Source organism: Pseudochaenichthys georgianus, chromosome 18, assembly GCF_902827115.2.
Source record: "Pseudochaenichthys georgianus chromosome 18, fPseGeo1.2, whole genome shotgun sequence".
NCBI lineage: Eukaryota > Metazoa > Chordata > Actinopteri > Perciformes > Channichthyidae > Pseudochaenichthys > Pseudochaenichthys georgianus.
Genome location: NC_047520.1, coordinates 1127159 through 1152805, shown reverse-complemented (window position 1 = coordinate 1152805; position 25647 = coordinate 1127159). Strand labels below are relative to the sequence as shown.

Here is a 25647-nt window from a genome sequence, read left to right as displayed (position 1 = left end):
TTACACAACTCTGACGAGGGGGGGGTGGGGGGAAGCATGCTCGTGAACTGTCAACGGGGAGGAGGGACAGTTCACATGCGCCGTGTTATGCATGGCTGCTGCACCTCGCGGGAGCGTGCACACCGTAAAGCCAAAACAGACATTTCAATTATTTGTACGGCACAGTTAGGTTTGGAAACAGTATAATTTCCTTTTTGGAGGGCATGCATAACAAGGCATAACACCGGAGCCTCGCTGCGGGGAAACTTTGGCGCTGTTCCGAGTTTGTTCTAATCTGTCAAAATGACGGACTGCTTTCAGATTTGTCCATCATTGTTAAAAAAAATCCGTCAGACGGAAAATATTCTGTTAACGCGACCTCTGCTCTGAAGTAAACTCTAAGTTGCTCTAACCCTAAATATAACCCACTTTTACCCTGCAGACCGCCCTCCCTGGGTCTGGGGGGATTCTCCCCCAGGAGATTTTTTGAAATACTAACATATAAACTACTATTCTCCGTGGGGACTTCCGGCAACAATCTTGATTCTGATCAAAGGCCAGAAGACTCGGAAAAACATCAGCAAAGATGTTTTATTGAGAAGATGATCACTACGTGACAGAAGTTTTCAAAACCGTTCATGGTCTCTGGTACTTCCAGTCCAACGCCTACTGCATGCACAGCGTAAGAAAATCGGGCCTTCAAAATAAAAGTTTGACTTTTTTCCCTCCACTCACATATCTGCGACCCATTTGGGTCGCGGACCCGTTTCAAGTGGGTCACAGATGTGTGACTGGTATAAACCATGTTCGTATATACAACCTAGAGAAAAGCAAAACGGCCTCCGTTTAAAGTAATTCTGTCTTTCTGCTTACCGCATCATTTATGAGAATACATTTCATAACATTAACACAACATATTCGAGGTAGTTTTCAATAACATTTCCGTATTTCTTTCTTTCTCCAAGTTATGTTTTTGTGTGCACTGAGGAGTCTCAAACAGGCGTTTGTTTAATCATTTTAAGATTGTATGATCTTCATGTATGATACATGAGAGGTAACATTTTATTTATGGTATTATTTCCACATATGTCTTTCCATTCTTCCTTCTACCAACGGTATTGCAGTCTCTCCCGTTTTTGTGCGTACCGCGTACGGATGGGTCAGAGTGCCCGTGGAAGACCGTACATTTTCCTGTCAAGTTTATTTTTTATAAATCGCAAAGATTACTTACAAACTGGCGTATGCCATCTGAACATCAGCAAGAGAGGACTCTTTAAGGTAGAGACACTACATACTGATATACACCTGAACATCAGCAGGAGAGGACTCTTTAAAGTAGAGACGCTACATACTGATATACACCTGAACATCAGCAGGAGAGGATTCTTTAAAGTAGAGACAGTACATACGGATATACATCTGAACATCAGCAGGAGAGGACTCTTTAAAGTAGAGACACTACATACTGATATACACCTGAACATCAGCAGGAGAGGATTCTTTAAAGTAGAGACACTACATACTGATATACACCTGAACATCAGCAGGAGAGGACTCTTTAAAGTAGAGACACTACATACGGATATACACCCGAACATCAGCAGGAGAGGACTCTTTAAAGTAGAGACACTACATACTGATATACACCTGAACCCATATCTAAATATAAGAGTTTGTTTTCTCATTAAACAAAAGTACATGTTTAAAGTCCTTAGAATAACACAAATGTACCCCAGTGTAAGGGATAACAGTGGTAGGAATATATTGTGATGAAGTAAACACTGAGCTTTGTTCTGGGTGTCTCTTTGTTCTCCTCCATGCTGCTCTCAGTGCTCCTTCTCCTGCTGGGTCTCTGAAATAAGTATTAATCAATCAATCAATCAATCAATCAATTAATGTTTATTTATATAGCCCAATATCACAAATGTTACATTTGTCTCAGTGGACTTCACAGTTTGTACAGAATATCAGTATGACAATACGACACCCTCTGTCCTTAGACCCTCACATCGTACAAGGAAAAGCTTCTGGAGAAAACCCACAGTTTAAAGGGGAAAATGGGAGAAACCTCAGGGAGAGCAACAGAGGAGGGATCCCTCTCCCAGGACGGACAGACGTGCAATAGATGCCGTGTGTAAATTGAAAAGATAATACATTGCAACATAGGTAGTCCAAATGTTTGGAAATGCATGTGTCTATAATAGGAAGATGAATCCACGAGGATATTGATCCAGGACCACAGCACAGCCACAACTCAAGATCCAGGGCTCGCGATCCGGACTCAGGACCACAGCAACAGGATCAGCCACGACTCAGGATCCCGGCGTAGATGGACACCAAAAAGAAATTTGTGGAAGCTGGGTTATTCGGAACATGAGAGTGCACAGGTATAGACAGAGAGAAGGAAGAAGTAAGGTCCCCCCCGACAAACTAAGCCTATAGCAGCAAAACTAGGGGCTGAATCTAATCAGCCCTAACTATAAGCTTTATCAAAAGGGAAGGTCTTAAGCGCACTCTTAAAAACGGATAGGGTGTCTGTTAACACTACAGTCAACACAAAACCAATCTACAGCTAAGAAGTAGCTTAGCAGCAGAGGTGGGAAGTGCATTTACTCAAGTACTGTACTTAAGTACAACTTTAGAGGTACTTGTACTTTACTTGAGTATTTACAATGTATGCTACTTCTACTCCGCTACAGTTCAGAGGTACATGGTGTACTTCTACTACACTACATGTATTTAATACCTTTAGTTACTTTACAGATGTGGATGAATGATGTGAAATATAATCAAGCGTTAAATCTGACTTTAGTTCCACCTGGAGTCAATTCACAAGCTACCCTGCAGTATACAAATTCATTCAAACTAGCTGCACCTTTATACTTTTACTTTTGGTAATTTAACTTTATTTTGATGCTACTTGAGTACTTCTCCCACCTCTGAAATACAGCATTTGTCTCAAAGTACACGGTGGTGAAATCTTGTTTACTTTTATTCCTAAGCACCTCAGTGCAAGATATATAAGACAAACATTCATGTACTATAGTACCAGCAGTAAAAGTACAGCTTCATTTTTAGCCTCATGCTCAGCGGTAAAAGTGCAAAGTATTAGCAGTAGCAAAAGTATTCGGTATTATATAAAAGTACTGTTTTATTCGTAGTAAAATTACTCCGTATTTTAGTAAACGTACTCAGTATTATCAGTAGTAAAAGTTCTCAGTATTTTAGTAAAAGTACTCAGTATTATCAGTAGTAAAATTACGCAGTTTTATAGTAAAAGTACTCAGTATTACCCGGTGTTTCTGCTCCTCTTTGTTCTTCAGTTTATTGATGTTCATCGACTAGCATTAGCCACCTAGCATGGAGCAGCTAACAGCAGATTAGGGCCCGGATGAAGAGGTGGAATTGTTCTAAAGCTCCTCTCGTCTCTTCTTCTCCCGAGAGAAACGGGTTATATTCTAATATATCACAGTTTTACAAGAACTGGATCCTGCATGAGAGCATGGTAGAGAGCAGAAGTAATAATAATACCTTTTACATTTACAAAATAAGTTATTAAAGAAAGGAACAACATTCATGTTGCAAAATATAAAATAATTCTGGAATATAATTATTAATTTACTAAAAATTATTATTTCAGATTCAATTGACCAACAGTTCAAATAAAGCAAATGAAGACCATTCATAAAAACCTAATGCAAAGTGATTTTAAGTAATTAGAAATGTTTTATTTGGTTTAGCAATTTCTTTGGTAACTTTTTTATTTAGAAATTTTAGTCATTCTTCTTTTCAGATGTAGAATTGTATCTTTTTGGTTTCAGACATTTGGCCCTAAAATTGCCTCGGGGGGTGGGGCTTAGCTGAGAGGGGTTTCACATGAGTGACAGGCCTTCTGTAGTCATGTTGCCTTCAGGGACATGAGATATCCAGAGAAATATTGTACTTTTTTAACACAAAACTTGAATTTTCAAATACATTTTATTTTTTCAAATAACATTTACTGTGAACAATGTGACAATTCACATTTCATTTTTGAATTCATATTCACATTTTTGGGTACAATGAAGTCAAATAATGAACATGAGATCAAATCAGATTATATCAGAGTTTAAAAAAAATCAAAGAGTCTCTCTTCTCAAACCCAACGTGTCTTACACAGCGGCGTGCGTTGAAGCTTCAACACTTCTGCCCATTCACTTTGAATGGGGTGACGTCACGCTTTACCGAACTGCATTGTGGGAGCGTTGCTTCGCTTTGCTCGCTTCAAAAGTTGAGCAATGTTCAACTTTTGAAGCTTCGGCGGAAGCGTCAGCCAATCAAATCATATGCCAGTACAAGCTCTAGCCAATCAAACCGCGTGCTTGTGTGTCTGGGGCATGAGATTCATGTGATTGGTTGTTGGTCGAGTTTCAGACAAGCTTAACGGCAAGCTTCAACGCTTGCCGCCGTGTGGACGCTGCATAAATGCTCGAAAGTTCACTTAAAAAGGGGCAAAAAAGCAAACTCAAACATTTCAATTGAATATTAATGTGAAATAAATATTCAGTGAATGTTAGGTAACAACAAATAGCAAGAGCCTTACTGAACTCAATGCTCACTAAAATTGCAACTGCACAAATAACGGATTAAGAAGTATTATACATAAAGACTATTAAGAAATATATGTAGACCATCAAGAGATGCTTCTATTGACAGATGTTACCTAAACGTCTCATTTACAGGCTCCTGGTAGACATATCATTGTTAGTTTCAGCAACGCAGCAACAGTATAAGGCTGTTTTATGTAAATCAAAAAATATTTGTATTAACCAGAGCACTCTCGTACTTTCTAAGTGTGTGAGGACAACAGGATTTTGGGAGGGCTGAATGTAGTCCATAAAAAAACATATTTATTAGAATGTAAAGTCACTGTTGGTCAGCTTTACATTTGAACAAAAGAAGGGGGAATGCTAGCTTGATGCAGAAAATTATCAGATGGATGCAGAGTGAGTGCGCTGGTGGGATCTAAAGGGGAACTGATTTGAATAAAGGCTTTCCCACGCTGTTCACACCAGTATTGCTTATCTCAAGTATGTAAACGATGATGCCTTTTAAGATGACCTGATGTAGTGAATGACTTGTCACACTCGTCACAGCTGTATGGTTTCTCTCCAGTGTGAGTAAATTTGTGGGTTTTAAGATTACTAAATTGAGAAAAGGTTTTCCCACATTGCTCACACCAGTAGGGTTTCTCTCCGGTGTGAATACGACGATGGCGCTTAAGATAACCTGATGAAGTGAATGACTTGGGACACTGGTCACAGCTGTATGGTTTCTCTCCAGTGTGAATACGACAATGTATTTGGAGCTCACCTGATGTAGTGAACGTTTTTCCACACCATTCACACCAGTATGGTTTCTCTCCTGTGTGAATACGATGATGGATTGTGAGATCATTTGATTGAGTAAAAGTTTTCCCACATTGCTCACACCAGTATGGTTTCTCTCCTGTGTGAATACGATGATGCTTCTTAAGATGACCTGATGAAGTGAATGACCTGTCACACTGGTCACAGCTGTATGGTTTCTCTCCGGTGTGAATACGACTATGTGTTTGCAGATCACCTGATGTAGTGAACGTTTTCCCACACTCTTCACAGCTGTATGGTTTCTCTCCCGTGTGAATACGATGATGGATTGTGAGGTGACTTGATATAGTGAACCTTTTCCCACACTCTTCACAACTGTATGGTTTCTCTCCCGTGTGAATACGTTGATGGTCTTTGAGTTTACTTGATGTAGTGAAAGTTTTCCCACATTGTTCACAGCTGTGTGGTTTCTCTCCAGTGTGGATTCGCTGATGAGATGAAAGGTTGCCTTTCTGAGCAAAGGTTTTCCCACACTGGTCACAGCTGTAGGGTTTCTCTCCAGTATGAATGCGCCGATGAGATGAAAGGTTGCCTTTCTGAGCAAAGGTTTTCCCACACTCTTCACACGAGTACGGTTTCTCTCCAGTGTGAATACGATAATGGGACTTAAGTTCCCCACGAGTATTTAAAGTTTTCCCACATTGGTCACAGCTGTAGGATTTCTCTCCAGTGTGAATGCATTGATGAATCTTTAAAGTATTAGATGTTGGGAAGGATTCGTTACACTGGTCACAGATGTGAGGATCGGTTTGCTTTCTTCTTCTCCGTTCCTAAAATATACAGCAAGAGACAAAGAGTCAGTGAGAGGCCGTCGTGCAGAGATCTACACAAATAAAACAAGCCCATTTGATTTCACATGACCAAATCATACTTAATCAAATTTGATTTCATATGACCAAATTATACTTAATCAAATTTGATTATGTTTTCTTTTATTTAAAAGACTTTAGTTAAAAAACTCGAAATGTTACTTTATTTCTGAATTCTGACTATCTGAATTATTTTATCTTTTTCAGATTTCTGAATTTCTTTCTGAATTTAATTTAAATCACATTTTCTCAGAATTAATTTTATCTGATTTGTTATATTTTTCAGAGGCAATTGTCTATTTTCAGAATTCTGAAATTCTCATTATTTTGAGTTTTTTCAGAATTTTGACATCATTTTTCGGAATTGCGACTTTTTTCATAATATAGTATATTTTTTCATAATACTTACTGTTTCTCAGGATTTTGAATTTTTTAGAATTTGATTATTATCACATTTCTTACTCTATTATATTTAAACGTTTCAGAATTACACATTTTTTCAAATTCGAGATTTGAAATTTTGCCTAGTCATTTCAAACCTTTATTTATCCAGGTGTATCCCATTGAGATCATTGATCTATTTTTCAAGGGAGACCTGCTCAAGTAGGTTCCACATGAAACATAAAAACATAAACGGAACAACAAAAAGGACATTTTACAGCATCATTACAGGGATTACAATTTACAATAACTATCCACATGAGCAGGTACCAACAGCTTCCGATTGAGTAGCATCCAACCGAGCTTTAAAAACATTTAGTGGCACCAGATTGCCACTAAAGACAGAGGAGCTGCGCATCTAAAAGCTATCTTCCTTAAGACAGTCCTAGCAGTTGGCACATTTAATAAAACCACAGCATGCGATCACAGGCAGTAGCCACTTACAATTCGCCATGAAATCAGGAAGCAGATGTAGGATGGAGGTGTCCCTAACATGGCTTTATATATAAAAATGTACCAGTGACTGAGCCTCCGTACAGTTAGCGAAGGCAAACCAGCCTTGCATACAGGGTACAGTGATGGGTTAATGCTTTACAGTTTGTCACAAATCTCAGTGCGCTGTGATACGCAGCATCTACCTTGACCAGGCAATTGGCAGGTGCATTCATATAGATCAAATCACCATAGTCCAGCACAGGTAAAAAGGTCACAGTGACTAGCCTTTTCCTGGCCTCAAGTGAGAAGCAGGACTTGTTCCTATAGAAGAAACCTAGCCTAACCCTCAGTTTTTAAGCAGGTTATTGACATGACGTTTTTTTTATAGTGAAAACCACCCTTGAATGATGGGATAGTAGACTAAAAGCTCTAGGAATCCAAACTATAACATATAATAAGTACCCTGTATCAAGATTGATGCAAAACAAGTGACATTTGACCTTTCTAGAGAGGTTTAGCACCTTTGGGGTCATTTGGGTGGATTTGCCGTTTCTCTGGAACTCATTGGTCGATTTTGGTGATTGACATCTCTTTTGAACCGTTAGAGCCAATATAATTGATGGGGAAGTTCCACATAAACACAAACGTTACCATTGAGGAGTGTTACGTTCCCTACTGGACTAGGAGAACGAAAGGGAAGTAACAAAATATAAAATGACCGGGTGAGAGAAAAAGGAGAGGAAACGGATCTCTGAAACCACAAGATGGTCTTTTAATGGATAAAAGAAAAAGGGCTCACCAGCCAACTTGCAAAGCCAACTAAAATAAACTAGAACACAAATATAGACTGGAGCACATCTCCTAATAATGAACAGAACACAGGTTTCACACAGAGACCGAGACACCATGCTGCACACATGCCAGAGGAGAAGGAGAGGCCACTGCAGCCTTCCTCAGGTGCTTTAAAGAGGCCCTGATTGGGGATTGGGAGCAGCTGAGGAAGAGGCTGCAGTGGCTGCTTCTCCTCTGGCATGTGTGCATGTGTGCAGCATGGTTCTAGAGAGAATCAGGGGAAAGAGAGAGAGACACACAAACACCCACACACACAAGCACCCACTACGGCACGTAACAGAAGTGAGAGTGACTGTTACGTGCCGTAGTGTGTGTGTGGTCGTGTGTGTGTGTTTTCCTCTCTCTCCCTCTGATTTGTCCCCAGGTGCAGCCTCTTCCCAGGTGCAGCCTCTTCCCAGGTGCTCCTACTTTGCAATCAAGGATTCCATATAGGACCGGAAGAGGACGGCAGTGAGGCCCCTTCTTTCTCTCCTTCTCGTCTGGCTGCATGTGTGCAGCCTGTCTCTGTGTACAACCCAGCCTAGTTGTGTTGTTTATGGTACCATTGTGTTGTAATGTGGCTGGTGAGCCGCCTTACGTATTGACGGATTAAAAACCTCACTTAAACTCCTTCAGCCTTCCGTTTCCTCTCCTTTTTCTCTCGTCCGGCTGTCGGGTGTGTCGCTACTTCCCTTGGTATCCCTAGCTCTACAAGGGAACGTAACATGGGGGCTCGTCCTATCTTTGAGACAAAGAGTGAGTATTTGGTTGTTGGTTAGTGTTATTGTGTTTGGTGGTGAGCAGTAGTGTATATAGGTGTAGAATTGGCTGTGATATTATTTACTGTTGAACAGCTTCCTCAGTTTAGACAGGGGAGTGTCTAGCTGGACTGAATCAGTCCTTCCTTCGGATACTCATTTTTTATTTTGCCTTTTTTATTTTCAGGGTAATCCTGGGTGGGGATTTATTCCCTGTTGGGGGCAGGCGATTCAGGGTTTCGGCCGCTGATGTTTGCCTTTAAAGTCACCTCGAGCCCGGCACGCTCCAGAAGATAGTTAGGTAAAGGTTGGTAGGCAGGATCTGGGGAAGTTTGTAAATAAATATATAATAATATTTGTAAGTAGCCGTTGCTAAAGATGGCTTTTGTGTTGGAGCAGTTTGTGGCCAGTCCTACTGTGGGTCAGCTAGACGGGTGTAGGAAGGTTGATTTGCGGTTTGTTGCTGACCATTATCATGTTTCTGTTTCCTCGGCTCTGGTAAAAAGTGAACTCAAGGCTACGTTGATAGCTGGACTAGTTGAACAGGGGGTTTTGAGGCGGCCTGTTTTAGTGGAATCTCCTGGCACGGTGGTTCAGAGTGCTACGAAACAGGCAAACATTGTCACCACACCTCAGTTTGACTCGTTTTCGGCAGGATCCTCACCTACGGGGTCTAAAGTAGATGCCAGGGTAAAAGTACGTATGGCTCGTCTCCAGTGTGAGAGGGAGGAGCGTGAGCGTGAGCGAGAGTTTCAGCTCAGGAGGGAGCTGGAGTTCAGGAAGTTGGAGGCAGACACTGCTGTCCGGATGCGTCAGCTAGAGCTCCAAGCAGCTGTGGTGGGTGATTCTGCAGTTACACCTTCTGGTCCTGCTGCCTCCTTTGATGTGAGCAGGCATATTAATTTGGTCCCTGTGTTTCGGGAATCAGAGGTGGAAGTCTATTTTGGTGCCTTTGAGCGCATTGCTGCGGCCCTGCACTGGCCAGAAGACGTGTGGGCTATTCTATTACAGTGCAAGCTAGTCGGCAAGGCTCAAGCGGCTTGCTCTTCTCTTTCTGTCGAGGATAGTTTGGAGTATGACAAGGTGAAAGGTGCTATTCTCAGGGCATATGAGCTTGTGCCTGAGGCCTACAGGCAGCGTTTTCGCGGCATAAAGAAAGCTGCTGGCCAAACATACGTGGACTTCGCGAGGGAGAAGAAAGTCCTCTTTGACAGGTGGTGTAGAGCGTGTAAAGCGGATGACATCGCTTCCGTATGTGAGCTGATGCTGTTGGAGGAGTTCAAAAACTGTGTACCGGAGCGTACGGTAGTCTACCTGAATGAGCAGAAAGTGACTACTCTTCAGCAGGCTGCCACTCTGGCAGACGAGTTTGCGCTGATACACAGGAGCGTTTTTTTTCAGCGGGATCCTCCTCAGCGGGACCCTCCTCAGCGGGACACTTATCGGAGAGCTCCTGATAGTTATGTTCCCTGTGCCAGTGTTCCATTGTTAGGTCCCAGGATAGACAGAGCGTGCTATTTTTGTCTTGACCCAGGTCACATGATAGCAGACTGTGCAGCTTGGAAGCGAAAGCAGGCCACCACTACGGCGGATGAGGAAGGGCTTGAGCTATCACACAGTGGTGTTTTGGCTCAGAGCGATTCTCCTCATCGTGTTGGTTTCCGGAAAACTCGTAACAGGCGTGCCACACAGGCTCATTCTGTCTCTCTTCCAGGACCCAAGAAAAAGAGAGTGTGTTTCTTTTGCCTTGATCCTGGTCATCTAGAGGCAGAGTGTGTAGCTCGGAAGGAGCAGGTGGCAGCGGCTCTGGAAAAGCCAAAAGACCGGCACCCGGTTGCGATGCGACAGAGTGGTGAGTTGCAGTTGAGTTCTGCATCCGTCTGTGACAGTGCTGTGGGTGTTTCCGTCTCTGAAGCGGTTGGTGTGGACCTAGCTCAGAGCGATGTGGATCTATGTTCAGTGAGTGGTGTGTGTGTTGTGTGTGTTCCATGTGTTGCTCCGGTGTTGGCTGCTGGTGAGCAGTATAAGGTGTGTTTTATGGGGGGAAGTGTTACGTGCCGTAGTGTGTGTGTGGTCGTGTGTGTGTGTTTTCCTCTCTCTCCCTCTGATTTGTCCCCAGGTGCAGCCTCTTCCCAGGTGCAGCCTCTTCCCAGGTGCTCCTACTTTGCAATCAAGGATTCCATATAGGACCGGAAGAGGACGGCAGTGAGGCCCCTTCTTTCTCTCCTTCTCGTCTGGCTGCATGTGTGCAGCCTGTCTCTGTGTACAACCCAGCCTAGTTGTGTTGTTTATGGTACCATTGTGTTGTAATGTGGCTGGTGAGCCGCCTTACGTATTGACGGATTAAAAACCTCACTTAAACTCCTTCAGCCTTCCGTTTCCTCTCCTTTTTCTCTCGTCCGGCTGTCGGGTGTGTCGCTACTTCCCTTGGTATCCCTAGCTCTACAAGGGAACGTAACAGTGACGCAGTCGAAAGCTATGTTACGCTCTGAAAACTGAAACCTAGGCTGAAACTAGTATATATGAAGATAGATTATCAGTAATAATTTCAAAGGGACACAGAGACATTGGATTAACCATTGGATTAACCTTCAGCAGCATTTTTGTCGTTTTAATGCCATTAGCTCCGTAAAGCTACGTTGTGTGATGTCTGGGTTTGCATCCCATGCCGCAAGTTCTGGTAGCTCAGTGATGATATTTATATTTCTGGAATCTGTGGAATCTCAGTTTGCTAGCTGATGTATTTTTTGTGCAGATCCGATAAGTGATGGAGTGTTTCTACCGTGAGTTAGCATTATTTTGCTCAGGGCTAATTCAGAGGGTTGGCGTTAGACTTGTGTTTTGTTTGGCTAAAAATGGTTCATATCGTCAGTTAGCGGAGTTTCTTCCCGTTAAGTGTATATGACACATTCATTGTTTTTTAAATATTAAGAAGCCCTCAGACGCTGTTTCTTGCAAGATGTTGACGTGGGCAAAACGGGGTATTTCCATTTTATGCTACTTAGTACTCCTACTCCATGACAGTTCAGAGGTAAATGGTGTACTTTTACTCCACTACATGTATTTAATACCTTTAGTTACTTTACAGATCTGGATTAATGATGTGAAATATAATCAAGTCTTGAATCAGACTTTAGTTCCACCTGGAGTAAATTCACAAGCTACCCTGCATTAACAAAGTCATTCAAACTAGCCGCACCTTTACCAGCTTTGATAACACTTTAACCTTTTAATCCCGGAGTCCCCGCCCCCGGGGGCTAAAAACAACAATATTCACTAAACTGTGTCTCAGGGCTTCTTAACATTTAACAACCAATTAACGTGTTATACCCACTTAACGGGAAGAAACTCAGCTATCAGACAATATTAACCATGTTTAGCTAAACAAAACACAAGGGTAATACCAAGCCTCTGAATTATCACTTAGCAAAAAAATGCTGCACAGAACTCACGGTAGAAATATCGGATCTGCAAAAACAAGATATCAAATGAAAGCTGAGATTACACAGATTCCAGAGGTATAAGTATCATCACTGTGAAGCGAATGCAAAACTAGACCACACACAATTTAGCATTACGGAAGAAAAAAGGCAAATACGTCTTACCTTTGCTGTTTTCTGATCAAAAGTTGTGTTCAATGGCATTAAAACGCATACAAACGCTGCCGAAGGTTAATCCAATGTGTATGTGTCACTTTTAAATGATTACTGATAATCCATCATAAGATGAGAGCTACTGTACAACCCAGCTTCCGGTTTTGGGCATTCTGTCTGCGCATCACTCTATTCACCAATGATATGGTATTAGATGGATTTAAGGGACTTCACCTCGATTCTATTGGCTCTAACGGTTCAAAAGTGGTGTCAATCATCAAAATCGACCGATGGGTTCCAGAGATATGGAAAATACACCCAAATTACTTTAGATATGGTTTTTTTCTTTCTAAATCTCTCTAAAAAGGTCAAATTGCACTTGTTTTGTATCAATCTTGATACAGGGTACTTATTATATGTTATAGTTTGGATTCCTAAAGTTTTTTATCTACTAACCCATCATCCAAGGGTGGTTTTCACTATAAGTAATTTTTTGTTTTGGACGGACACTATATATATTTTTTTACTATGTTCAATCTGAATTTACTTTAAAATAAAAATGAATCTATAGTGATTCTGACTCTTCTACATCCAACTCAGAGGTTTATCATTGCTTTGAGAACAAAGGTTATTAATTTACCCCTTTTAGAAGTGAAGATATAGTCATTTGTTCTGGGAATGTCATTTTCGAGCCTGAGACCTGAAAACAGGCTCAGGGCTTAACAGGTTAATAATATAATAATAATAATATAATAATTAATATCATAATAGATCAATAATTATAACACATATCATATCTATTATAGTATTTTTTTTCACAATACAGTTTTTCTCATGATTTTACTGCATTTTCTTCTGACTATTTTTTCAGAATTCAGATTTTTTCTTAATTAGGTTATAACATTGTTTTATCTTTTTTATATGTAAATGCTTCAGAATTACAGTATTGAGATGTTTCCAAACTCTTATAATAATCTAAATGTTTCTGAATTATAATTTTGACTTTAAAAAAAAAATCTCAATTCTGACTTTTTTTCTCCGAATTTTGACATTTTCATCGGAATTGGATTTTTCTTAGAATCTTTACTTTTTTTTACACATTTTTGACTTTTTCCTTAGAATTTTGACTAAGGCTCTGGTTTCAGACAGAGGGTTAAAAGAGGTGCTGCAGCAGAGGCAGTGTGAGACAAATAAAGATCTCTTTCTTTTTTAAATTATTTTTTATTCAGCTTTTCACATGTATAGATAGATAATACAATATTCTCTGTAAGCCTTCTGTAGTTAACAATGACATCTCAAATCAAACTTACATATTTGTGGATAATACAGAGGCAGGCCTCACTGACCCCCAAAATGCTATAACATGATATAAAGTACGAACAGGGTTATGGGGGTGTACTTATTCATATTCATATTATTATATATTATTCCCTTCTAGACAAATTATGGTCGTATTAGTGTAACATAGATTATCCATTGTTCCCATCTTGACAAAAAGATTCCCTTTTGCAATCTCAAAGCAAGGGTTATCCTTTCGATCTTAAAAATATCATACACAATGTCAATCCACTCATCCAAAGTAGGTTTTCCTGGTTTTAACCACATTCTGGTGATGGCCTTCTTGCAAGCAGCAGTCGAAATATATATTTATCTTTAGAGGAAAACATTTCTGGTGGTAAAACACCCAAATATAACGATTCAAATTTAAATGAAATGTCTACCTGAAAAACCTTTTGTAAAACTCTGTATTTGATTGATATAATGACAAACTTGAAGGAACTTGTAAAAATCATCACGTTTCAAGTCAAACTGCCCCTTCAGATTCTGAAAGCTGTTCATGGACCCCTTGAGAACATACACTGAACAAAAATATAAACGCAACACTTTTGTTTTTGCTCCCATTTTTCATGAGATGAACTCAAATGCCTTGTTTTATGTATTCCGGTTGCCGTTGGTAACCTTTAGCACCGAATGTCGGGAGCACGTTCTTTAAGCAGCCATCACATCGCTCACCAAACCGGAAGTCAATAAAGAGCTTTTAGAACATTAAATCATGGAGACATATCACAGTAGAGGCACTACATACTGATATACATCTGAACATCAGCAGGAGAGGACTCTTTAAAGTAGAGACACTACATACTGATATACACCTGAACATCAGCAGGAGAGGACTCTTTAAAGTAGAGACACCACATACTGATATACACCTGAACATCAGCAGGAGAGGACTCTTTAAAGTAGAGGCACTACATACTGATATACACCTGAACATCAGCAGGAGAGGACTCTTTAAAGTAGAGACACTACATACTGATATACACCAGGGGCCAGTGGCGTTGCGCAATATTTCGGGGCTCCGCGCAGGTCGGACCATGGGGCCCCGCCTCCTCCCCTAAATCAATAATAGAGTGACATGGGATAGATATCGCGGCCACTTTTTTAAATGTTTATTTTTTCAGGCATCTTTTGTAAACAGTAGGCCTATAGGTCAGTAGGAACTTTCTGTATAAAGATACATCTGATTTAAACAGTAAGGTCAGTAGGAACTGTATAATAATATACATCTGATTTAAACATCATTGACAAATACAAACAAGTGGCTGTGTATTTTTTGTAACATGAAGGTATATTGTAGAACGTTATAGCCTATCATCATTGGAGTTCACACAACGGAACGGTTCACATATATATACCATTCTGTATAAAAGAAAAGTAGCCTACAAAAAACAAACAAATAAAACACATCCTATAGGCTACATAGAGGATGCAATCAGGAGCTGCTTTGTAGGCCTATTATTTTATACGAGCACGTCTCCTAGCATTCTTCTGCGCAAAGTCCTGTATAACAGTCTTTAAATCTATACTGCGCGCGCGTCGGCTCTCAATACTAAGGACTGCTAACCCAGACAGTCTCTCTTGCGACATTGTGCTCCTCAAATATGTCTTTATTAATTTAAGTTTTGAGAAAGATCTCTCAGCACTGGCAACAGTCACGGGTATAGTTAAAAACAATTTCAGTGCTGTGGCAACATCGGGGATACTTGGCAAAATGGACTGATTTTCAATGAGCAGGGTTTGTGCAAGGTCTTTGATTGTTCCACGCTCAATTTTCTTTATTTTATTTCTTCGGAAGTTTTTCCTTGTGAGGGTCTAAGGACAGAGGGTGTCGTATTGTCATACTGATATTCTGTACACACTGTGAAGACCACTGAGACAAATGTAACATTTGTGATATTGGGCTATATAAATAAACATTGATTGATTGATTGATTATAGTAGGCCTAAGAGCATTACGGAGGGACAGGATCTGGAAAGGAAACTCGGCTGACAGGTCGTCTTTATACTGGCCTGATAAAGCACTTGCGGACTCAGACAGATCCTTGTCTGTAGCGCGCAAAAGTTTGCGGGGAAGCAGAAAAGAAAATCGCTGTGCAACTTCGCTCGTTCCAACAAATTGATTTTTGAGTTGGGCAACGACAATATCGATATTTGCGTAAAATACTGCCACTCTAAAATGCTCCCCTGGGTCTTGGAGCCGCTGGTCCTCGCAAAGCTCTGTCCACTGTCTTTGAAGAGACTGTGGACACCCCATGTGGATGCCAGGTCTTGCACGTGCACTTTTAAGCCATCAAACTCTCCTCGGAGTTGGGCAAGTGTATCGGTTGCGTTACCAAGCATTGCTGTCGCCTGTAAGAGGTCCACGTCTTTGCACTGGAGAGCTTGGGACACACTGTTGACTGTTTCAAAGACCTATATTACAGTCATTACAACAAACTCAAAGCTCTCCATGGCCTTTTTCAAGCCAGTCGCCTCGGCACGTTCCTCGCTTTTTTTGGAGAGCAAGTCTATCTTAGTTAGCGCTTGCATAATGTCAGCATAACGGAACCGCAATGATTGGACGGCGTCTTGTCTTGATGCCCATCGTGTCGGGCATAGTCTCTTCAGTGTAGGCTGGCCAGCCTTGGGCACTGAGAGGTGTGTTTCTAAAAGCTCCCATCGTTTGATGCTTCCACTAAAGAATACATATAGCCTTTCAACAGTGTCGTAGAAGTCTTTTATCTCAGGTATATTTTGGCATGCGTTATTGAGTACAAGGTTTAAATTGTAAATATCTGAACACTTGACTCAGTTGGTCTACTTTTGAAATGTCCTGGGTAGTATCCATTATAATCGAATATAATTCTGCTTTCTGTATGTCTGTAATGATTGTGTCCTGCATTTTTTTCAATAGCAATGAAATTATTTCGTTTTGAGTTTGAGGACTTAGGTCGTGCACCTTCTTTTTGCTTTCAATAAGCCTTTGCAGAACTGGATCATAACGCGCCATAAGTTCTATGGTAGATAAGAAATTACCATTATCTATATCACCTATGTTCTCTCTGTGACCCCGGAAAGCAGAGTTGCGAGAGGCCAGTGTTAGTGTAACATCAGTTATTCTGGTTAGGACCTCGGTCCAAAACCCCACCTCTCTCTTAAACTCAGATGATATTTGCGCGTCAATGGTCAGATTATTTTTCCACGTATCATACACGACACATGCTGCCAAATGAGAGCGAGAGAATTCGTGTTCCTTAATCTTTTTAGAGAGACCCTGCCAATCATTTATTCCTATTCTCCATGCTTGGTGGAGGTTATGGGCAGACGGTCTGTCACCGAACAGCCAGCACTGCTCACAGTACACCCGGTCCATAGATGGCGAGTAACATAGCCACTTGCGCGGAATTCTACATCTAATTTTGGATGTTTTGTTATAGAACTCTTTTGAAAAGCCCCTTCCCTTCCCATCCCTTTTGAATGGCCCTTCAGGCTTGCATGGCCCGTTATTCAGAATGTACCGTTTAACATCATCGTCTTCTAAATCTACAGGGAATTTCCCCCTATCAGTAGGGTATTCAGTCACAGAGTTGTCGCTGGCCAACGTGTCCCTGGGGTGGGTGGGAGCTGCTGTCACTGTCGGGGCACGGCTAGCTGGCTGGGCAACCTTGGCTATGTCTGAACTGGCCTCGGAGGGGGCACAGCTGACTTCTTGCTGACCTGCAAAAATGAACGGATTAGATTCCAATTCCAATGTAACCTGTAGCATACTCTTACTGGTTATGGCGAATAAAACGTTCTATTATTCTAATGTCTAACCTGTCTTGAAGCGCGAGGCACGACTAGCTGGCTCGGCTGCGGAGCTGCTGGGCTGTCTGCCTGGACTCGGAGCTGACAGCCGGGGCCGTGGGGGGGTTGCTAGTGGTCTATCTGCAGTAACATTAGAGTCTACGTCTACCTTTGCTGCCTGGCGTAACAATGACGTTATTTTAGGTAGTTTTGCCCTCTCCTGTTCGGCTTTCCCTCTCATTTTTCTTTTCTGAGCACCGCTTGGGTAGTGGCGCTTCATTTTTCATGTTTACCGGCAACGCAACTAATGAACATTATTTATATGAGCAATGCTTCCCGCTTTGTTTTGAACGCTGTCCAGCCTGCCAATGAACATTAGTTATCAGCCGGCTAGCCCTAATGAGCAAATAATTATAATGATACACTGTTGTACTACTACAGGCCCCGCCCTCTGCGCCCTGTTCCCGCATTACGAAATCTAAGAGCATAGCCTACAGTGGGGGCGGGGCCCCCTAAGCTCCGGGGCTCCCCCGCACCGCGGGGGGTGCGGGAGCCAGTGCCAGGGGCCTCATTTATAAAGCTTTGCGTAGGATTCATGTGGGAAGGCGGCTTATGCATAGAGCTACACATAACTGTGTACCTGCGCACCTCCGCCAAAAAAAGAGCACCGTGTCATTTGAAAAAAGGCGCATTTGCGTACCAACATTGAGAGAGTGTGGGAGAGAGAGAAGAGGGAGAATGGAGAAGAGAAAAGACAAAAGAGAGAAGAGAGGAGAGAGAAGTGAGAAAAGAGAAGAGAGAGAGAGAAATATATTTGCGAGTTGCATATGAACCTATGATATGAACTCAGGGCCGTCCCGTAGCACTGGCGTAATAGATGCTCATCCTAATTTTCGGGCCTTGATGTAACAACATTCACAATTAAGTAAATGTAACACCCTTTTCACCCCGGTTACACGTTTCATTTGCCCTGTACGATGGGCGCTGTAAGTGATGAAAATGGGGGATGTTGGCTTATCTGGCACCCGCAGCTCACAGCCAAAGTGCGAGTGAGCGTGGGAGAGAGGGAGGGTGCACCGGTACCGGCGCTGTTGTTATTAGAATCTGGTGCTAGCTGCTTTAACGGATATAAGAAGAAGATGTGTCTACAATAATGTGGAGGAGAGTCCTCTCCAGTCAGACTGAGAGGCTGATACGACAGCTCAGTGAGGTAAAGACTCTGAGTGTTTAGATCAGGGGTTCTCAAAGTGCGGCCCGCGGGCCAATGGCGGCCCTCGTAAATGTTTCTGGCGGCCCGCGATAGTTAATGTGACACGCTGAAATGCATGCGTTATATTTTAATCCTCCGTGGTTGTATCTAGTAAGAATTAGAATGAGTAGCTTTCCAGCGGTATCTCCTGTGAGACTGTAACCAGGGCACAGCAGCCAATATGGCCGCTCAAAGCAGCTTGACTTTACACTGTGTGGGATTGGTGGATTTGTGTGTCCGTCAAGGAAATCTCGGCCGGCAGCCATCATGGTCTGAAATGACCAATGGACATCGAGAAATCACTAAGGGCCTACCCACCAAGCAAAACAAACATAAACCACGTGTCTCCCATCAGTTTACGTCTGTGTGGAGAGAGAGACAGAGAAAATGGCTAAAAAAACTTTACAGTTGCCGACTTCGCTAGAGATTATTTTCGCTAGCAGCAGTGAAGACAGAGCCTCAGAACCTGAAGTCTTCGACTCTTCTGAAGAAGAAGAACTCAAAGACAACAACAAGTATCTATTTGGACATGGGTAAGTGTAAATATTACAGTAATAGTGTACTGGCAATGTGTGGGGAATACCGCGAAAATGAACAATAGGTTTATTGATATATATTTTTTATCGATAGTCATGAACTTTTTATTGGGACAAAATAGACTCTCCATTAGCAAACGTTTACTCTGTGTTAACGTTATGTTGGTGTGTAAAAGTGAGATTACATGTGTAGATGATTAAATTAATCATTTATTCGTCCCACAACGGAGACATTTACAGTGACAAGTTTTTGCCATCGATTATTTTATCATACTGTTCTGTACAGATGAGACTGTCATAGATTTATTTATGTGTGCCTGTTATTATTTTACCGTCCGGTACAGATGGGACTTTGTAATCAGATGTCGTGTGTGTGTGTGTGTGTGTGTGTGTGTGTGTGTGTGTGTGTGTGTGTGTGTGTGTGTGTGTGTGTGAGATCGAGAGAGACTCCTTCTGCAACCTCCCAAACTTTATTTTTATGTGTGCATTGTTATTTGTGCTTGAGCAACATTTTACTTGAACTTTATTTCAATGAAATTAGTTGTAATTATTGTCCTACACAGGCGGCGTTTATCCAGCAGCCAGCACATCCATCTGTGCCGGCCCCCAGGTCAAGATCTACTGTGGCCCAGAGCCATCACCACCAAGGACCAGCAGACCATCATCACTACAGCTGCCTCCATCTGCGGCTGCCACCAGGTCAAGATACACCTCAGCACAAAGGCTTCACCACAGCCATCACCTTCAACCCAGCCAGCAAGGAGGTCTCGTGGAGGTCTCGTATAGCACTTGTACACCCCACCTACACAGCAGCCCATGCACCATCACCCCCATCTTCACAGCAGCCAGACCCACTGTCTTGGAAGACAGACAAAGACCTTGACACTGTCTTGACATTTATAATGAATAGTTGGTTGAAAGTTCTGATGTTCAATATTGTAAATAGTGAGATTTTCCAGTTTCTTATATTTATATAAATAGTTGGTTGAAAAAAACATATTTATAATAAATTGTTGGTTGAAAAAAAAGGTTGAATGCTCAATTTGTGTTTGTACACATCACATGAACCTTGGTATGTAATATGAAGTCATTATTCAGTCCTGATGTATCTCAGTCCCTGCTGTGGTGAAAGTAGAGTGATAAACACCTGTTTTACTCAAAATTTGAATTTAGACATGAATAACACATTTATATACAGTGTAATTCAAATATTTCACTGCTTTTGTGATCCTAGGACTTTGGTTACCAAATCTAAAACACCAAAACAATTCGATCACATGAGTAAATGTGTGTTTTCACAAGAGTTTTGAAGATTTTTCCAAAAATCTGATTTCACATTTTAAGCTTTTGAGCTACTTATCTCATCAAACAGTGCTCTAAGGTGAGCAATATGCATATATAGCAAGACCAGAGATTGTCCTGAACATTTTGATATGTAACACATGGGGTGCCATGTTAGAAGAAATACATTAAAAAAGGTTATTTAAGAAAACATCTAAAAATCGAGAAAATACCCTTAGACTCCAGAGGGTTAAGAATGGTAAAACTGCGCCACCTGAATTATTTTGTGTTCCGTTTTTTTTTGGGCGGCCCTCAATCCAATATTGGGTACCTAAATTGGCCCTCACTCATCAAAACTTTGAGAACCCCTGGTTTAGATAGTTCACTTTGGTCCATGTTCAAACGGTTTGGTCACAATTTATGTAAACACATATTTCCAAGGCTCTCCTTTATAATTAGTGGGATAAACAGGTTTGAAATCATTCCAATGTATACTATAGGACAGTAACCAAAAATATCCTTTAACACTGGAGATAAAAAAAAATGCATAAATAAATAAATGTTAAGGTAAAATAAGATATGAATGAACAACAAAAACAAAATAAGTTACATTAGTTTGTTATTGGCTATGGTACGTTATTGGTTATGTTCACATACTTATTTGATTACATCCACTTTTCTAAGATGAAAACAGAGACTTTCGACCCAAAACCAGCATCTAATGGCGCATTTCCACTGCAACGGGGTAGCCCCGTTTAAGCGTCCCTAAGCGTCCTCGCTCAGGCCTCGGGCTGCCTCGCTGGCCGTCCGAGGCCGTGGCGCATTCCCATTACAGTTTAGGACCTGGGGTAGCAACGCAGTGTAGGTGGGACGATCGGCTTTTTGGGCGGAGCGACGCTGGGTAAAACTGCAGTGGCGTCATTTTCAATGCGACACAACTCACAAAACACACACAACAATGGAGGATGTGGAAGCGATCGTTTTCTTGTTTATTGTGAAATCCATGGTGCTGACATGCTGTGCTCTGCATAACGTCTGCGAGAGTCATGGAGAGGACTATGATGATGGGTGGAATGCACCAGCAGCAGAGCCTGGGGTAGCAGTGTATCAAGGTGTCTTTGATGCGCTACCTGAATACCTACATATGCATTGTATTGTATTCATTGTATTGAACATAAATACATCTTCTTTTTTTTCATATACATGTGTTTGTCAAATTTTTTAAACAAATGTTATCTGAATTGAATATTTAGTAAATATTTGAATTTCAAGCACCAGTAAGTACTGCCCCATAATAAGAACATTTGAGGAAATATCAGATCATGAAAAGAAAATCTTTCAAATAAATTAAGCGAATATCAAAGCTAACTATAAACATAAATACTAAAGTGTAAAACACAGCAAAACTATATTCATAAATGCAAGTGTAAAATAGTGTGGACAATTGTAAACATGGATGGAGACTAAAGTATCCACAACATAAAATAATATAGTAAATATAACCTCAATCTTTCTTCTAGACATGTTAAAAGCTTGCTTGAATGGGTTATAGGTTTATTTTGTTCTCTCATCTTTGAAATATATAAGGAATGTGTTGTTTGAGTCTAGTAGAACGAGGGTATTACAATTGAGCAATTTCTACATGTATTATGTATTTATCATGTATTCTTAATACCATTACAAAATAAACATGTAATAATGTTTTAGAGGAGGACCTCAAGCTAGCAAACTCAATTTCTTGCTTTAAATCTCTTAAAAGTAAGGGGCTTTTTCCTAACTGATGGTGTTTGTTATTGCTTTATAAATTCATGTATGTTTATGATTTTTTTATGTTGGGTGCCATTCATTATCAACAAGAGATAAGATAAGTCAAATAAGTACTTTATTGATGGCAGTATAAAAATACAAAAAAAAATGTTGTATCAAAATGTTGTAAAACTGTATTGCAGCCAGCATAAATATACATGGAATTGTAAATATAAAATGAACATTTTAAAGAAAATAAATAAACAAGGAAGTACAAATGTTGCATTTAAAAATTAACTAGATAAAAAATATATAATATGCACAATAACTATTAAGGTTTTTTGAAGTATCAGGGAGGAGACGGGCCACGTCGGCTGCCCAGTCATGGTGCCGTTCCTGCTGGGCCCGATCCTCTCCTCCTCGTTTCCTCTTGCCTGGGTGACAATAAGATAATAATTAGCAATAAGGAAAACACACAGGACAGGTACAGGTCACACAAGGATATAAGAATAACATGTATAAACAGAACAACAGTAAGGTGAACTAAAGAAAGTTCTGGCCCTAGATGTTTACAATGATTGTGAAAGTGAATTACATTATGTCCAGCCTGTTGATAATGAATATAAATATATGTATCTGATAGGATGTCACACACAACTGTACTAGCTGCTTACTAGCTAAGACTTTACTTGTAACAGAGCATTTCCACACAGTGATATAGCTTATTTTAATTACTGACGATGGATGATCCAAACACAATTCCAGTCGTTTTGCCATTTCTATTTCTTACCTAGAACCACACGCTGCGGTGTCGTGATGGCACTCGGTGTTGGTGGTTGAGTCGGTGTCGATTCTTCGGCTGGGGTCCGTTCTGGATTCGATGACGATGTGGACGGAACACTGCCATCAACCGTTGTTCGGGAATGTTCCTCCTCACGAGTCCCAATGTAATCATCTAGAACAGCAAAATGACTTGTTAATTCCACAAACTACTGCAGCACAATACTAAGTAGCAACAACAACTATAGAAAAGAAAAACTGAACGTAAACAATGGCACATATGGTGTTAGCAAACAATAGCTCTAGCTAAGGCTATCTGCCTAGGCTATCTGCCTTAGCTAGCTATGTAGCTCTTCGGGGCTCCATAAAAGCACGGGTTGTCGAACATTAATGTAAGGATAAAATAGACTTCTTTGTTAGAAGTGAGCGTACCTTGCAGGGACTCCAGTAAAGCCGTTGCCGTTTTCCCTACATCGCAGGAAAGTCCTCGAAAATCCGCGTTCGGACATCTGTGCAGAGATATCCTGGAACACTTTCACATTTCGCGTTGTTCCGTCGAGCTCCCGCTGGATTTTATCATCCCCAATGAGATGTAGGAACGTCGTCACCTCCTCGGTCGACCACGGTGTGCTTTTCTTCGACGTTGCCATTTTTGTAGCTCCTCCGTTTACAAAATGCTGCAAGCTTGCTTCTTGATATATGTGACGCTAGGGATGATCTCGCGCGCGATCTTGTGACGATTCTCTCTGACCAATCAGCAGTCGAGTGTTGACGTCACAGCCCTGGCCTGGTCTGATAGAACCACGATTTTATGGGGCCGGAAAAAGAGGGAAAAAGTACCCGCTAGCCGGTACTAGGCTATATGGAAATGCCACCAAAAACTGGCCTGGCCCCTTGAGGACGGTTCAGGAAGCTTAAACGGGGCTACCCGCTGCAGTGGAAATGCGCCATAATCGCATACTCAACCAGAGAGAAAGTAGTAGGCCTACATCATCAGCTACCATGTCTGACAGAGAGGAGAACAGAGAGGAAGACAGTGAGGAGAGCAGTCAGGAGGGTAGTGATGACAGCTTGTAGGATTACTGGTCGTGCTAATGTTGTCTTGTGTTCATCTCTGCACGTGTGTTCTGTGTTCACCTCTGCACGTGTGTTCAGTGCCGTGTGTCTGGCAAATAAAGTCAAGACCCCCTCAAAAGTTACAGTTTAGCACCAAGCAACATCTCCAGGTGCTCCTTTGAGAACCAGGGCAGAAGATTATGTGCACCCCTGCTTATGTAGGACAAAACAAATAAATACGCACAAGAATATTTATAAAACACTGCGTAGGCACGTCCTATGCCGGTTTCCCTTTATAAATCACAATCAACTCGAAATACGATGCAGCTTTTGCGAACTTCACATAACGCCCCTTATTAATATTCATTTGGACTGACTGCATGAAGAAGATCGCAGGAAATGACGACAGAACAGCTAAAAAAGACAAATCCCATTGTTTGGTGGATCCAGTTTCAACCAGAGTAGCAGCATGGAGGTCGGATCGTCACCAAAATAAATAAATAAGTGGTCCGTAAAAAGTTAATTACAAAATACACATAACATTCCACATCTTCCATGTGTCAGTGTATTTGTACCGGGGACAGGAGCAACTCTATATCCACCAGTTAAAGGAAATAAAACAAGTGTGTTGTGTTATATTAGCTCTACAATTGACCAAATATGGTGTTCTTAGTTTCCATACCTCCTGTGTTTTATGAGCAACTTATCAAGTATTGGCAAACGGCATTAAACATGATAGTATAAACCATACTCGTATCTATTAGGGCTGTCCCGAATACCATTTTTCGGGCTCCGGATATTCGGTAGTAATCAGCAGCGAATATTCGAATATTCGGTGCGGAGAGATTTGTATTTTTTTTTAATACATTTTTTTTTCACTTTTTTTTTTTTTCCCAAAAGGTTTCATAACACGCTCCAAATCCGAGACACCTGACAACACGCTGTTAAGCAGAAGCGCAGAAAGAGCATACTATTACGATTTATATGTATTTATTGGCTCAGTACTCGCAAACATTAAAACTAAATGTGTCCTCTGCATTTAACCCAGCGCAGCACCCGGGGACCAAATCTGGTTCCACATTCCGTCTATAACATTTTACAACCTGAACAGTCAAACAAAGATACAAAACACATATTTCAGCTGCCAGCTTCATGTTGCTGGCATTGTCGTGGACAACGGCTACTCGCTTATAATTCGGAATGGCAAAGGCGTCCGCCACTTCTCCAAGCTGTTCTGCAATATTTACTCCCGTATGGTTTACTTCCATTACGTTGGTTTCCAAAACAAAGTTACAGAGTTTCCACTCCCGAGTTATGAAATGACAGGTGACAGCCATATACGCCTCCATACGCACCGAGGTGGTCCAAATGTCCGTTGTAAAACTTACGGCAGTTGAGTTTTCAATCTGAGTTACAATTTGGTCTCGGTGATCGCTGTACTTCAGAGACATGGCATCTAAAATACTGGAGCGTTTGGGGACAGTGTAGCCGGGCTCCATCTTCTTCATTCATTTTCTGAAGCCTTCGCCTTCGACTATGTAAATGGGTCTCATATCCATAGCGATGAAATCTACTATGGCATCTGTTATCTCTATCTTTCTTTTCTCCGTTATCGGTTTTTGGAACTGTAGGGTCTGCT

General features: G+C 41.3%; 1 long non-coding RNA gene and 1 pseudogene across 1 annotated transcript; both read right to left on the bottom strand.

The window, feature by feature from the left end:
• Positions 1 to 3938: 3938 nt before the first annotated feature.
• The window catches only part of LOC117463581 (zinc finger protein ZFP2-like), a 57754-nt pseudogene continuing 36045 nt past the window's right edge, over positions 3939 to 25647 (bottom strand).
• LOC139435688 (uncharacterized) lies at positions 22372 to 23725 on the bottom strand. Its single transcript, XR_011644899.1, has 3 exons — positions 23385 to 23725; positions 22963 to 23127; positions 22372 to 22606 (listed from the first exon to the last, which is right to left on the bottom strand). It is a non-coding gene; the product is annotated as an uncharacterized lncRNA (long non-coding RNA).